Below are 6,020 nucleotides of genomic sequence, written 5' to 3' on the forward strand. Positions count from 1 at the left end.
GCTTTAGGCTGTCCCAGGATGCATTGGGGCCTCCTCTATAACCCCATCTCCAGGCACAGTGAGCTCAGTTTTGAGTTGGTGCCTGCTGCAGCAGGTCACTTAACATGGGGGCTGCACTGGGCAGCCCTGAAAAAGCTTTTTAAGAAGACTTGAAGGGCCGCAGTGCTGTTCTGTCAGTGTGACATTCAGAGCTGCTGTTCCATCACCTCCCAAGCGGCGTCGCATACTCCTGTGGCCTGTTCACAGGTACTTGCGGCGCTGATGCTACGGCTTTAGGCACATGGTCGCAGATGCTCTCCTGGTTCACATGGCTGCTACGAGGAGGAGGTATGGGGGTCCCCCAGGTGGGACCCACCATTAAATCGCGTTCCTGATGCGGTCTAGGGAGATGGGCCGCGTTGCTAGCATGGACACTGTCACCGAGCAGGAACCCCACTAGACCACTGGGGCATATTGAGTACAGGTTGGGTGTACTAACACCCCATTTAATAAGGCTTACAGTACCCGGGGTGGAAGTCCAGCATAGGGGAGTCGGCGCTTGACCTGTAGCCCCTGCCCAGCCCAGGACGCCATCATCTGCAGATTTTCCGGCTCTGGAGCTGCCTCACACTCTCCCTCACTCCCTGAGACACTGGGTGCCATCTTATAAGCATAGCTGTGGCTAGTCTCCGGGACTGCAGGGCAAGATCTCCCTTGTAAAGCTGCCTGTATACAGCACTGTGACTTTACAAACACTTGAGTATTCTACATGTTTTTATACAGACAGTGTGAGTTAAGAAAAAGTGTACAATTACAGGATATATTGGGGGTCATTCCGAGTTGTTCGTAGCTGTGCTAAATTTAGCAGAGCTACGATCAGGCACTCAGACATGCGGGGGGACGCCCAGCACAGGGCTAGTCCACAACGCATGTCAGTGCGCCCCCCCACCGCTCAGAAATGCAAAAGCATTGCGCAGTGGCGATGCTTTTGCATTTGAGGAGTAACTCCCGGCCAGCGCAGCTCCTGTGGCTGGCCGATAGAACCTCTTTGCTGCCCGGGTCGCAGCGGTTGCGTGTGACATTATGCAGGGGCTGGGGCCCATCCCCCCAACGGTCTGGCCACACCTGTGTTGGCCGGACCGCGCCGCCGTCCAGCCCCCTCCCGCCCAGCGACCGCCTCTGCCTGTCAATCATGCAGAGGCAATTGCTAGGCATCCACGGCCGTCTGGAATGCGCCAGCGCACTGCAGCGCTGGCACATGCGCAGTACTGACCCGTTTGCACTGCTGCAATAAACTGCAGCATGCAATCGGGTCAGAATGACCCCCATTGTACGAGTATTCTGATATATACCTCCGGTCTAGAATCGCGCTGTGTTATATATGTATGTACATATACTGTTCCAGTGCAATTTTACGGTCATAATAACTATTTGCATTATAAACGCGACTGTGTGTTCCTGTATCTGCTATGTGGTTTCACTTTCAGTGTTTCCCAAATATCATCTCTCACTATATTCTGTACCCTAGGGGACTAGGTGCGTCAAGGTCATATATATATAGTGCGTCACAGTATTTACCTATTACGTGTATTCTACTGTGTACTCAGTCACATAATACCGAATTTAATCTCTGGTGTTGTGTACTGTGTCTACAGTCACTTACTAACGGATTTATTCGCAGGTATTGTACTCTGTCTGGCTTAATCATACAATGTCTAAGAAGAAGGGCAGTAAGTCTGTGGACGCTCCTGCATTATGCAGAGCATGCGCAAAAGATTTACTAGAGGGAGAAATACCTCTAGTTCTGCTCCCAGCGGCCTTCCTGTTTTGTGGCTGATGCGGATAGGAGCTGTGGCAGCTAGGCCCTCAGGTGCGGCTGGCGGGCGTCTGGAGGCCAGGGTCCGGATCCTGGGGAGCGGAGCATGGCAGCCGGAGGTGTCTGTTTCCAAGTGTCCTGTTGCTGGAGTGCGGCGTCTGTGAGGCTGAGGCCAGAGGTAGTGGCTGTGAGCTTGTTCCACATGTGTCCTCTGTGCAGGGAGCCACCATGTTGGAGACCAAGCCAAGCCAATAGGTATCCCAGTTCGCATCCAGCCAATCCGGTGCAGTCTTCCCTTATAAAAAGGGGTTGATGCCTTAGCCTCACAGACGCCGCATCCAGGACCCAGACCCCGGCATCCGGAAGCCGCACTGGAGGGCCTCGCTGCCGCAGCTCCTATCTGCCGCAGCCACACGAGCAACCTAACAGGAAGGCCACTGGGACCAGAACTGGAGGTAAGACTCCGGATGCTGACAAGCTATATGCCAATCCCTCGGTACCGTACCTGATCTAATCAAAATATTGAAAATCAAGTATAAGGATCTTGCTAGCTGTGCCCTAAACTCCATAATAACCCTCGGGTGAAAACCATCTGGGCCTGGTGATTTATTAATCTTTATGTTGCTTAGTCTTTCTAGGACTACTTCCTCACTTAAACAAGCATCTAGCCAAGAGTCATTACCTTCACTATCATTATGCACTACTCTCACCGTCTGATCCTCCCTGGTGAATACTGAAGGAAAAAAATTGTTTAGAATATCCGCTTTTATTTTGTTATCGTTTATCAAGGCTCCCAGTTCATCTTTAATGGCCTACGTTCTCCTTTTTTAACCTTTTACTGTTTATGTATTTATAAAACTTTTTAGGATTGCTTTTACTCTCTATAGCGATTTGTTTTTCGTTTACAATTTTAGTTGCTTTTATTACTTTTTTGCATTTTTTATTGCATACCTTATAATACTGGAATGACTCCTCCCCTCCATTAGAGTTAAATGCTTTGAAAGGACGCCACTTTATAGCTATTTGTTTTTTGACCTCCTTATTAAGCCACATTAGTTTGAGTTTAGTACTCCTGCATTTATTGCCCAACGGTATGAATTTGTGAATATTGCTATCAAGCAACCCTTTAAAAGCATCCCACATTTCTGTTGTGTCTTTACCATGAAACAAAACGTCCCAGTCAATGCCATTTAGTGCCCATCTTAGCATATTGAAGTTAGCTTTTCTAAAGTTTAATGTTTTGGTTGATCAGTTATAGCTATGTTTCTTGAAATTGATGTTGAAAGTGATCATATAGTTGGTCACTGTTTCCCAAGGTCTCCCCGACTGTAATGTTTGGTATAATGTCCACATTGTTGGTAATAACTAGGTCCAGAATATTATTACCTCTGGTTGGGTCCTCGACTAATTGAGACAAGTATTGATCCTTTAATGTGTTTAGGAACCTGCTGCCCCTAGCTTTTACACACGAATCGTTACTCCAATTTATATCCGGATAATTGAAATACCCTAACACTAGGATGTCCCCCATTCCCGCAGCTTCTTCAATTTGTTGCAAGAGCTGTTCCTCCTCATGTATGGTAATATCCAATTGTAGCACGTGTTAATGACTATTTTTTTTTTTGCTTCAATGCCCCTACTTGTGATCTCAACCCATAGTGACTCCACATTGTCGCAAGTTCCCTCGTAAATAACATCTAATAAGTTTGGTTTTAGAGATGGTTTTATATAGAGACATACCCCTCCTCCCCTTTTGATAGCCCTATCCGTCCTGAAAAGTGAATACCCCTCCAAATTTGCATCCCAGTCGTGAGAGTCGTCCCACCATGTTTCCGTAATACCTATAATATCATACTGATTTTTTGATACAAGCCATTCCAATTCCCCCATTTCTCTAACGTCCTAGTGGATGCTGGGGACTCCGTAAGGACCATTGGGGAATAGACGGGCTCCGCAGGAGACAGGGCACTCTAAGAAAGATTAGGTACTATCTGGTGTGCCCTGGCTCCTCCCTCTATGCCCCTCCTCCAGACCTCAGTTAGAATCTGTGCCCGGACGAGATGGGTGCACCTTAGTGAGCTCTCCTGAGCTTGCTAGAAAGAAAGTATTTTGTTAGGTTTTTTATTTTCAGAGAGCTTCTGCTGGCAACAGACTCCCTGCTACGTGGGACTGAGGGGAGAGAAGCAGCCCCACTAACTGTGGATAGGTCGTGCTTCTTAGGCTACTGGACACCATTAGCTCCAGAGGGATCGAACACAGGAACACACACTTAGTCATCCGATCCCGGAGCCGCGCCGCCCTCCCCCTCGCAGAGCCAGAAGACAGAAGCCGGCGTGAGAAGCATATGAGGGGGCGCACAGCACTGCAGCTGTGCGCCATTGCTCCCACACTAAACCCACACACTCCAGTTACTGTAGGGTGCAGGGCGCAGGGGGGGGGGGGCGCCCTGGGCAGCAATTAGGTACCTCTTGGCAAAAAGCAGCATATATACAGCTGGGCACTATATATATGCATAAGCCCCCGCCATTATTTTTACACATAAACGCTGAACCGAAGCCCGCCGCTGAGGGGGCGGGGCTTCTTCCTCAGCACTCACCAGCGCCACAGATCCGCTGAGAGAAGCTTCCCAGGCTCTCCCCTGCACAGTAGAAGAGGGTAAAAAGAGAGGGGGGGCACATAAATTTGCCGCAAAAACAGTATATACAGCAGCTACTTGGTTAACACTAAGTTACTGTGTGATTCCTGGGACATATAGCGCTGAGGTGTGTGCTGGCATACTCTCTCTCTGTCTCTCCAAAGGGCCTTGTGGGGAACTGTCTTCAAATAGAGCATCCCCTGTGTGTGTGGTGTGTCAGTACGTGTGTGTCGATATGTCTGAGGTAAAAGGCTCCCCTAAGGAGGAGATGGAGCAAATATGTGTGTGAGAGGGTGTCTCCGTTGAGAACGCCGACACCTGTTTGGATATGTGTAATTAAGTGCTAAGGTGAATTTATTGCACAAAAGAAATCAGGAAATCTACCCATGTCTGTCCCCATGGAGCAGAGACTTTCAGAGTCTCACAATGCTCACTATCCAAAATAATAGACACTGATATCGACACGGAGTGTGACTCCTGTGTCGACTACGATAATGCAAAGTTACAGCCAAAATGGCAGAAAAGTATTCAATATATGATTATTGTAATAAAAGATGATTTGCATATCACTGATGACTCATCTGTCCCTGACACAAGGGTACACAGGTTTAAGGGGAAGAAAGCTGTGGTAAATTTCCCTCCTCTCATGAGGAAAAAGAGCGGGAATCTCCAGACAAGAGACTGCAGCTTCCCACAAAGAATTCTCAGGCAGTATCCTTTCCCTACCAGGGCCAGGATACGATGGGAATCTTCCACTAGGGTGTCACGTTTGCCCAAAAGGTAGCCCTGATGTAACAGCTATTCTAGGGGATCCTGTAGATAGCGTGCACATTCTGGTACACTACCCAGACCGGCGATTGTGTCGGCATGGGTTTATAGCGCTGTGGCGGCGTGGAAAAATTGAGACCCTAGTATGTATATATATATGTATATATAGAGATATATTTATATATATATATATTAAAGAAAAGAGATATATATAATAAAACATGCCCAAAGAGACATGAGTATACTGGGTCCTAGAGTCAAAGCTATGTCGATTTCTGCTTGACGTGTCCTGTAGAATATGCAGTGGACAGATTATGCAGACTTAAGAGGCATATAGAAGGCTGAGGATTGTGTGGAGAAGGGATCTCGGACCTGGTCTCCACAGCTATAGCTGGTAATTCTGATATTTTGCCTTATATTTCTGCACAGCCTAGGAAAGCACGTCATTATCAAATGCAGCCTTGCGAACAAAGAAACAAGAAAGTCCGAGGTGCGTCCTTTCTTGCCAGAGGCGGGGGCAGAGGAAAGAAGCTACACAACATTGATAGTTCCCTGGAACAGAAGTACTCCCCCGGCCTCTACAAAAATCCACCGCATGTCGCTGGAGCTCCACAGGCGGAGCTAGGCCCGGTGGGGGCACGCTTTCGTAGGTTCAGCCACAAGTGGGTTCACTCCCTATTAGATCTCTGGGCAATAGATATTGTGTCTGGACTTTGAGAAGATGCCTCCTCACTGACGGCCCTGCCGGCTTCCCCCTACCAGAGGGAAACAGGGTTAACTGCAATTCACAAGTTGTATCTTCAACAGGTGGTGGTCAAGGTT

This window comes from Pseudophryne corroboree, chromosome 3, assembly GCF_028390025.1.
Source record: "Pseudophryne corroboree isolate aPseCor3 chromosome 3, aPseCor3.hap2, whole genome shotgun sequence".
NCBI lineage: Eukaryota > Metazoa > Chordata > Amphibia > Anura > Myobatrachidae > Pseudophryne > Pseudophryne corroboree.